Genomic DNA, 10,254 nt, shown 5'->3' on the forward strand with positions numbered 1-10,254 from the left:
CATCAGTTTGCGGTATTCAGGAGACCCATCTCACACGCAGAGACACACATAGGCTCAAAATAAAGGGATGGAGGAAGATCTACCAAGCAAATGGAGAACAAAAAAAAGCAGGGGTTGCAATACTAGTCTCTGATAAAACAGACTTTAAACCATCAAAGATCAAAAGACACAAAGAAGGCCATTACATAATGGTAAAGGGATCAATTCAACAGGAAGAGCTAACTATCCTAAATATATATGCACCCAATACAGGAGCACCCAGATTCATAAAGCAAGTCCTTAGAGACTTACAAAGAGACTTAGACTCCCATACAATAATAATGGGAGACTTCAACACCCCACTGTCAACATTAGACAGAACAACGAGACAGAAAGTTAACAAGGATATCCAGGAACTGAATTCATCTCTGCACCAAGCAGACGTGATAGACATCTACAGAACTCTCCACCCCAAATCAACAGAATATACATTCTTCTCAGCACATCGCACTTATTCCAAAATTGATCACATAATTGGAAGTATAGCACTCCTCAGCAAACGTACAAGAACAGAAATTATAACAAACTGTCTCTCAGACCACAGTGCAATCAAACTAGAGCTCAGGACTAAGAAACTCAACCAAAACCGCTCAACTACATGGAAACTGAACAACCTGCTCCTGAATGACTACTGGGTACATAACAAAATGAAGGCAGAAATAAAGATGTTCTTTGAAACCAATGAGAACAAAGATACAACATACCAGAATCTCTGGGGCACATTTAAAGCAGTGTGTAGAGGGAAATTTATAGCACTAAATGCACACAAGAGAAAGCAGGAAAGATCTAAAATTGACACCCTAACATCACAATTAAAAGAACTAGAGAAGCAAGAGCAAACACATTCAAAAGCTAGCAGAAGGCAAAAAATAACTAAGATCAGAGCAGAACTGAAGGAGATAGAGACACAAAAAGCCCTCTAAAAAGTCAACGAATCCAGGAGTTGGTTTTTTGAAAAGATCAACAAAATTGATAGACCGCTAGCAAGACTAATAAAGAAGAAAAGAGAGAAGAATCAAATAGACACAATAAAAAATGATAAAGGGGATATCACCACCGACCCCACAGAAATACAAACTACCATCAGAGAATACTATAAACACCTCTACACAAATAAACTAGAAAATCTAGAAGAAATGGATAATTTCCTGGACACTTACACTCTCCCAAGACTAAACCAGGAAGAAGTTGAATCCCTGAATAGACCAATAACATGCTCCTTAATGAAGGCAATAATGAATAGCCTACGAACCAAAAAAAGTCCAGGACCAGATGGAGTCACAGCTGAATTATACCAGAGATACAAGGAGGAGCACATACCATTCCTTTTGAAACTATTCCAATCAATAGAAAAAGAGGGAATCCTCCCTAACTCATTTTATGAGGCCAACACCATCCTGATACCAAAGACTGGCAGAGACACAACAAAAAAAGAGAATTTTAGACCAATATCCCTGATGAACATCGATGCAAAAATCCTCAATAAAATACTGGCAAACCAAATCCAGCAGCACATCACAAAGTTTATCCACTATGATCAAGTGGGCTTCATCCCTGGGATGCAAGGCTGGTTCAACATATGCAAATCAATAAAAGTAATCCAGCATATAAACAGAACCAAAGACAAAAACCACATGATTATCTCAATAGATGCAGAAAAGGCCTTTGACAAAATTCAACAGCCCTTCATGCTAAAAACTCTCAATAAATTCGGTATTGATGGAACGTATCTCAAAATCATAAGAGCTATTTATGACAAACTCACAGCCAATATCATACTGAATGGGCAAAAATTGGAAGGATTCCCTTTGAAAACTGGCACAAGGCAAGGATGCCCTCTCTCACCACTCCTATTCAACATCGTGTTGGAAGTTCCAGCTAGGGCAATCAGGCAAGAGAAAGAAATGAAGGGTTTTCAGTTAGGAAAAGAAGAAATCAAATTGTCCCTGTTTGCAGATGACATGATTGTATATTTAGAAAACCCCATCATCTCTGCCCAAAATCTCCTTAAGCTGATAAGAAACTTCAGCAAAGTCTCAGGATACAAAATCAATGTGCAAAAATCACAAGCATTCTTATACACCAGTAACAGACAAACAGTCAAATCATGAATGAACTTCCATTCACAATTGCTTCAAAAAGAATAAAATACCTAGGAATCGAACTTACAAGGGATGTAAAGGACCTCTTCAAGGAGAACTACAAAGCACTGCTCAGTGAAATAAAAGAGAACACAAACAAATGGAAGAACATACCATGCTCATGGATAGGAAGAATCAATATTGTGAAAATGGCCATACTGCCCAAGGTAATTTATAGATTCAATGCCATTCCCATTAAGCTACCAATGAGTGTCTTCACAGAATTGCAAAAAACTACTTTAAAGTTCATATGGAACCAAAAAACAGCCCGCATCGCCAAGACAATCCTAAGTCAAAAGAACAAAGCTGGAGGCATCACACTACCTGACTTCAAACTATACTACAAGGCTACAGTAACCAAAACAGCATGGTACTGGTACCAAAACAGAGATATAGACCAATGGAGCAGAACAGAGTCCTCAGAAATAATACCACACATCTACAGCCATCTGATCTTTGACAAACCTGAGAGAAACAAGAAATGGGGAAAAGATTCCCTATTTAATAAATGGTGCTGGGAAAATTGGCTAGCCATAAGTAGAAAGTTGAAACTGGATCCTTTCCTTACTCCTTATTCGAAAATTAATTCAAGATGGATTAGAGACTTAAATGTTAGACCTAATACCATAAAAACCCTAGAAGAAAACCTAGGTAATACCATTCAGGACATAGGCATGGGCAAGGACTTCATGTCTAAAACACCAAAAGCAACGGCAACAAAAGCCAAAATTGACAAATGGGATCTCATTAAACCAAAGAGCTTCTGCACAGCAAAAGAAACTAGCATCAAAGTGAACGGGCAACCTACAGAATGGGAGAAAATTTTTGCAATCTACTCATCTGACAAAGGGCTAATACCCAGAACCTACAAAGAACTCAAATTTACAAGAAAAAAACAAACAACCCCATCAAAAAGTGGGCAAAGGATATGAACAGACATTTCTCAAAAGAAGACATGCATACAGCCAACAGACACATGAAAAAATGCTCATCATCACTGGCCATCAGAGAAATGCAAATCAAAACCACAATGAGATACCATCTCACACCAGTTAGAATGGCGATCATTAAAAAGTCAGGAAACAACAGGTGCTGGAGAGGATGTGGAGAAATAGAAACACTTTTCCACTGTTGGTGGGATTGTAAACTAATTCAACCATTATGGAAAACAGTATGGCGATTCCTCAAGGATCTAGCACTAGAAGTACCTTATGACCCAGCCATCCCATTACTGGGGATATACCCAAAGAATTATAAATCATGCTGCTATAAAGACACATGCACACATATGTTCACTGCGGCACTATTCACAATAGCAAAGACTTGGAATCAACCCAAATGTCCATCAGTGGCAGACTGGATTAAGAAAACATGGCACATATACACTATGCAGCCATAAAAAAGGATGAGTTTGTGTCCTTTGTAGGGACATGGATGCAGCTGGAAACCATCATTCTCAGCAAACTATCGCAAGAACAGAAAACCAAACACCACATGTTCTCACTCTTAGGTGGGAACTGAACAATGAGATAACTTGAACATGGGAAGGGGAACATCACACACCGGGGCCTATTATGGGGAGAGGGGGAGGGGGGAGGGATTGCATTGGGCATTATACCTAATGTAAATGACGAGTTGATGGGTGCTGACGAGTTGATGAGTGCAGCACACCAACATGGCACAAGTATACATATGTAACAAACCTGCACGTTATGCACATGTGCCCTAGAGCTTAAAGTATAATAATAAAAAAATTTTTTAAAAAGAACATGTTAGATATTATAATATTGCAATGTTTCCTAAAATGTAGTTGTTACCTATTGTTTTTAACTTGCTGTTTTTGTTAATGAGTTGAAAGTACCATTTTCCATTATTTGTTGACCTTTTGTATTTCTTATTTAAAAAGTTTGGTCCTATTATTTACCCGTTCTGTTTGAGAACTTACCATTGTTAACAAAATATTATTGTCATTAAATTATTAAAAGTTATACCATAAAATTTATCTTCTGTGAATTTTTAAATACAACCAGTTTAGGGAGTAATCGATTTTATTTCATAGAGTTGAAATGATATCGCAGATAAAACATTTAGAGTGTTTAGTTCGGTGCCCGGCACATAGAAAGTCCTTAATTAATGTTAATTATTCTTATTCTTATTATTGATGGTAATATTAACAATCATCCTCAAATGAGAAGAAATTTCTCCAAATTCTGCCAATTGTCTTTAAGTGAGGGGTGTGTGTTACTAGTGACCTCACTCTCTGACTATCTGGATGCTTGGAACCCTTAGATACTTGATTGGAAGTCTCATTTTGATAGCTCCCACTAAACACTCTAGAGACTGGGAGTCCTGTATCTCATAAAGCTTTGCATAACCAGGTTGGGACTTTCTCCTATGGAAATGATGGAATATATTGAAAAACAAAACAAAACAAAACAAACAAAAACTCTCCACAGCATACAGCAAGCCTTTAGAAGCACAGGGCTCTTTCTCATGCTTCAGTCGTTTTAATAGAATCCACAGCCCTGGGAGTGCAGAGTTCCTCTTCCACTCCTCTTCCTCCTCCATCCTTACACCTCCATCCCTCATTCCCATAACATTCTACCCTTTCTTCCCTCTCTCTGTTTAGCTATACAAATATCAGGGTGGTGGGGACACTTCTCTGGCAAATCTAAAATGTAGCACCTAACCAATAGAGAAATGTCAACCTAGGTTTTCAGGGTGAGTAGTTTCTAGGTCTCTAAACTGAACAAGACAACAAAGAATGTTTATGTTGCTTCCTACCTTCTTTAACATAATTGTTCCTTTTTTCACTGTGTTTTCATTTTTTTTTTTTTTTGAATGGGAAGGCAGTTGTGAGAGGCTGCATCAGAACTTGCTAACAAGATAAGTATTTTTAGAGACTCATGCCAATGGTTGATTTTTGTAATTCTCAAAATACTGAGATACTACTAGAGTGTTTTGCATAAAGTAGGGCTCAATAAATATTCATTGAATGAGTCCATGAATGAATCTCCTTCTTTCCTTTAGTCTCTGTCTTGTCCTTCATCTAAAATAGTTGTCACACATTTAGAGTCTTTCATTTCTAGGGAAAATTCTCCCTCTGGAATTTGTGTTAAAATTATGTCTTGGGATGTCTAATCTCTAATGTTCAGGGGTTCAGGAAAGCATTGCTGAAGTCTTTTCACATTCCACTCTGGAGAGGGTACCAGACTACTTTTGTAACATGCAAAATTGATGACTCTCTAGGACATGAAGATAAATTCAGTTCATCTACTTCAGGTCACTGCTACTCATCGCTGTTTCCATGCCTCATAAGTTATATTTGATTCCTTGCCCCCTTGGTGACCAGCCATCTCAGGATGAATTGATTCTCTCTCTTTGTGCCAACACTCTGCTTTTATGAACCACAAGCATGGCTCTTGTCTTCTACTGAGACTTTTATATCCCTGATCCCTCAGCTGAAGGTGATTCAGGACAGAGATTTTGTCCTACTCATTTTTCCATGGAATCTACTATGAAGTTGGTGCACAATAAATGTTTTTAAACAAGTATTAATAGCTAATGAATAAACCGCTGGAACAAACTGAAAACTGTTTTTCATGGCTCTTTGTTGCTGAGCTTTTGTTGGCTAGACCCCCTGGGTAATGCTGTGTTTCTCCAGCCTGACTTCTCCACAGTTGTGATTACATTCTAACATAGGTATCAAGGTTAGCCTATAGTAGAGGGTTGGCATCAAGACTCATATGGTGGATTTGGAGAATTTGCTGAAGTCACTCAGAGGATAAGGCAAGAATCTTCCTACCAAGTTCAAAAGGTCAAAAAATCTGAGAAAAACAAGCAAAGTACTAGATTTTTAAAAACTAGAGGCTTCGAGAAATTGTTGCAGAGTAAGGACTAGTGTTCACGTTGATACACAAGGAAAAGATGACACAAATAGGCAGGAATCAAGTCAATCTCCAGCTTAAAACCCAACAGGTTCTCCAATACTATGGTACAAGGTCCAAACAAGTAGTAAGCCTACTTTACAAGATGGCACCTGTCCACCTTTTCTGCAACATCTTCCAAACTCTGCCTTTCAAGCAGATGCACCAGCAGTGTCCAAGAAGTTTAGAACACTTCACATTCCATGTTGATTTTTAAAAACCTGTTGGGGAAAAATAACTGTAGACTCACGGTAAGTTGCAAAAATAATACAGAGATGTCCTGTGTACCCACCACCCAGTTTCCCCCAGTAGTGACATCCTATATAACTATAATGCATCATTGAAATCAGAATGTTGACTCTGCTGTTTGTAACCCCAGTAGCCTTGCTCAAGCTGTTCCTTCTGTTTGTCATAATGCTCATTACCTAGCTTCAGTCAGATACCACCTCCTTTAGTAATTCTTTATTAGCCTTAAATTCTATTCATTCGGCACCCTGTGTATATTTGTATCACACATATCTTATAATAATAATCTGTTTTCTCCTGCGTGGACTGTGAGCTCCTTAATGGCAAAATCTATGTTTGCTTCATCTATATATCCTTGCTCAGTGATAATTTATAATGTTAGCACATTATAGATAATGCATACTTGTTGAAGAAATGAACGAATGAAATGTTTCAAGGTAACTAATGGAGTTATAATATCGATGGGAAGAAAGGGATTATTTAAGAAGTAGTCTGCAATACTTGGTGATTGATTATATGAGACAAAGGTTGAATGATGAGAGATAGAGAGAGGACACTGGGATCCTGTACTTTAGTAGGTTTAGTGGATAGGGTTGCTTGCCACCCCAGAATCTACTCCAGCTTTTTTTTTCCTGGCACTAGAGTTGACTTTTAATTTGTCCTCAAGCTGCTGAAGCAAAATCCATGATAAAACATCCTGCTTTCTTTTCTTTTACAACCCCCTGAATGCAAAAAATAAAACAATAACAACAACGAAAACCCAAACTATTTGTAGGAAAAAATGGTTTTTCCCATGGGATAAAACAGTATAAATTCAAAACTTATTAGATAAGAGTTAGCTCTATCACTCAACTCTTTAAAAAGCTTATATGAATATCCAGTCAAAACCAACAAGGTATTGCCCTTGAAATGTTATCTATACAGATTTCCAAGGAGACCCCAGGACTGTATACTGTCTTGGAATGACCTCAGAGGGCTCTGTCAGGCCTACACTCTTGATTCCAGTGGTGGAACATTTGACAAAGGTCTAGACAATCAAAATGTTTTCCAAGGAATGTTGATCATTTTAGAGTTGGTCACCTGAACTAAGCTACTTCTTGTTCCTTTTAGGGGGCCTACCCCCACCAAAAGGCTTTTGATCTTTTCTTCTGCACTTGAAATGGGGAGGTTATGAATCAGAGGCTGCTGTAGCTCTTCTGATGCCCTCAGGGATGAATCTGGCTGTGTTGGAAGTCATCAAGTGAGAGAATTGAGAGAAAGCAAGTCTGGATGATACTTTATGTAACCCAAATTGAGCCATGCCTGAAGAAAACTCTTTACCCTGGATCACTAAAGATGACACTTTGAGTGAATGAATTACCTCTTTCATTAGAGCTATTCTGAATTGGTAATTTTTTAAAGAAAGGGTCCTAACTGACATCTAAAAATTCTGTTTGAGGGTATCAGAACTTTCTGGATTTTTCTTTCCTGATTCAGAGTGCTTTCTAGTAGATTTATAGTTGAAAGGTCTGACCAGGGTAAGAGCTTCTCTTCTTAAAAACTAAAACTCAGCAAAGATACTCAGTTCAAATAGTGCCTCATCTCATTCAATTTTTTAGGAGGTCTCATTTGACAGTAGTTACAAGCATCCATGCATTTGAAACTGCAGGCAAACTTTTTTTTTCTTTTCTCTCTCTCTCTCTCTCTTTTTTTTTTAAGAGAGATGGGAGATGGGGTCTCCCTCTGTTACTGAGTCTGGAGTTCAGCGACGTGAGCGTAGGTGTCTGTAGCCTCAAAGTCTTGGGCTCAAGCAATCCTCCCAGCTTCCCAAGTAGTTAGGACAACAGGCATGCCTTGCCTGGTTGTTTTTTTTTTTTTCCCCCTGTGGAGACAGGGTCTCAGTATGTTGCCCAGGCTGGTCTCAAACTCCTGGCCACAAGTGATCTTCCCGCTTTGGCCTCCCAAGATGCTGGGATTAGAGGCGTGAGCCACCATGTCCAGCCCAAACCGGGTTTCTAATCCTGACTTTTGCAAGTACGATCTGCATGACTTGTACATGTTTTTCACTTCTTGAAGCCTCAATTCTAGCATCTGATGAATGGGAATAAAAACATCTACCTAACTGCTGTGAAAATTAAATGAGATAATGTTTGTAAAACATTGTATCCAGCATTTAGCAAGTGCTAATTATTTGATAGAGAAGAAAAAGAGCAAGAACAATAAGGAGAAGAAAAAGAAGAAGAAGAGGAATAGGGAGGAGGAGAAAAAGGAAATTAAGGAAAGGAAAAGAAATAAGCTTTATACACTCTATCAAGTAAATCAAAATCTTGATCATGAATGAAAAATCTACAACACTGAGCATGAAAATCATTGCCCTGCTAATAGTCTGTCTTCCACTTCTACAGCATGTCAGGATATTGTTGGTCTCACGGGTAGTGACAGGTGAATTATTCTCCTGCTTTCACAATAGGAATCTCAATGCTGAATAAGTTTACTGAGAAGTTTTAAGTCTTTTTCTGTTTTATTGAACCTTTTCCTTTTTTTTTCTTTTCTTTTCTTTTTTTTTTTTTTTTTTTGAGATAAGGTTTTATTTTGTCACCCAGGCTGGAATGCAGTGGCATGAACACTGCACACTGCAGCTTCAATCTCCTGAGGTCAAGCAATCTTCTCACTTCAGCCTCATAAGTAGCTAGGACTACAGGCATGTGCCACCATGCCCCACTAATTTTTTAATTTTTCTTTTGTGGAGACACAGTCTTGTTATCTTGAACAGGCTGGTCTTGAACTCTTGGATTCAAGCAATCCTTCTGCCTCAGACTCTCAAAGTACTGGGATTACAGGCATGAGCCACCACACTCAGCCAGGAAAAGTTTTTGTACATTTAAAAATGTATAGGAGATTTGTTTATACAGTTTTGCTGGTTTGACTTCCTAGAATAGCTCCCAGTAGCACAAAGTGTTTAATTGATTAGTATAAAATGATTATGCCATACTCACATGTTGGTTTTTTAAATGCACTTAATTTTTCTGATTAAGAACTCAAAACTATGCTGACCAGGGACACTGTAGACCTATGGCTCAGTTTTGCATACAGGTTATGTGTTTTTTGTCTGATTTGGTCACGCCTATAGGTCAGTAGTGTTTTATTTTGAAATGTTTCAAACTTACAGACAGCAGAGTCTCAGCATCCAGATTTAAGAGATGTTAAGATTTTACTACATTTGCTTCAGACTTTTCTAACACATACACAAAACACCAGAGATGCAGCCAAAACCCCATCTATCAATCCCTTCTTCTGCTCTCCAGAGGTAGCTATTACATTGAAGTTGGTATGTAATATTTCCATGTTTGGCTTTGTACAGGTTCTACTTATGTATGTATTCATTAACTTTGCACTATTTTTTAATGTTCTTACATAGTTTCATTAGTAATATCCCAGAGGGATATCATTTGTGAGTTTGATTTTCTTACTCTTCATTTCTTTTTTGGTGATAATTTATTCTTGATGATACATTTAGATCTGCTCACTCCACTATAATTGCTTTATGGTACTTAATATATGAATAAACTATGGTATATTTATTTCCTACTGATGGACAGTTAGGCTGTTTCTCCTTTTTGTTATAACACTGGTGTAATGAATATCCTTGTACAATTCTAAAAACTTTCTTTGCTTTCTAGTTGTCTAGAAATCTAGGCATAGACTTTTTGAATCATTAACACTAACATCTTTAGCTTTTTAGGGTATTGCTAAATTGCAGTTCAAAGTAGTTTTACCAGTATATATTCACATAAACATTATGCTGGTTTCTACTTTTTCATATTCTTGCCATATTCTTGTATGTAACTCTTAAAATGTTCCCATCCTTCAAATTCACACATAACAATATTTACCTTAAATGTAAATGGGCTAAATGCCCCAAT

This window comes from Theropithecus gelada, chromosome 8 (genome assembly GCF_003255815.1).
Source record: "Theropithecus gelada isolate Dixy chromosome 8, Tgel_1.0, whole genome shotgun sequence".
NCBI classification, from domain to species: domain Eukaryota; kingdom Metazoa; phylum Chordata; class Mammalia; order Primates; family Cercopithecidae; genus Theropithecus; species Theropithecus gelada.